At 48.3% G+C, this 743-nt stretch overlaps 1 protein-coding gene across 1 annotated transcript in view; it reads right to left on the minus strand.

The window, feature by feature from the left end:
- Positions 1–743, minus strand: part of LOC119589087 (nuclear hormone receptor FTZ-F1 beta-like) — a gene marked incomplete in the record, with an annotated part of 70,745 nt that overhangs the window by 27,095 nt on the left and 42,907 nt on the right. Inside the window, 1 exon segment of the mRNA XM_037937663.1 lies at positions 1–378.

Consider the following 743-nt stretch of genomic DNA (forward strand, 5'->3'; position numbering starts at 1 on the left):
GTCAGCTGCGTGTGTGGTCCGCTACTGGGTTGCTTCTCCACTTCTCAGGGAACTGGTTCAGCGGGAGGTTCACTACAAAGGGTTCACTACGGCGGTGGCTTTTTGGTCCGCTACATCGGCGTATCCTCTAGGGGTAAGCCTCCTCCTTCAGGCGTGAAATCCTGGCGGCGAGAGGGCAAGGGCGTGACCCACAAGTTGTCATCTGGTGAAATCTTCCACCTGACGCTGTTCTGAGCCTGGAGGAGCTCGTCGCCGCATCAGAGAGTGTTAGCCTGTAACGCGGGGCACAGCAAGCCTCTCATCACTTATCTGGTTTAAAGAGTAAATCATGAGACAGGCGCTCTCGCAGGTCAGTTACTACGTGCTATTATCTTATGCCTGCAAAGGAGGGGGGACAGAAACACTGCGATGAAAAAAAAGAATAAAAAAAATATATCGATGCATATCGTCGTTCATTTTCTAAAAAGAGATAACGCACAAAAAGGAAGAACTAAACGCGCACGGCAGTCACACGAACCAGTTAGAAAAAGTCACTTGTTCATAGTACACTAAATACCGACCCAACTGAGGCAGCGCAGGCAGTTGCCTCAGAGTGATATCAACTGCGCAGGTAATTAAAATCTTGCTTCCCTGCCTCTCTTCAGTTCACTGTTCATATAATTGGTCCTTATTGTTCACTTTTTCATCACTGCACTTAAAGCGGGTGTGTCTTTAAACGACGTACACAGAAAAACAACGGCACG

Source organism: Penaeus monodon, chromosome 25, assembly GCF_015228065.2.
Source record: "Penaeus monodon isolate SGIC_2016 chromosome 25, NSTDA_Pmon_1, whole genome shotgun sequence".
NCBI classification, from domain to species: Eukaryota; Metazoa; Arthropoda; class Malacostraca; order Decapoda; family Penaeidae; genus Penaeus; species Penaeus monodon.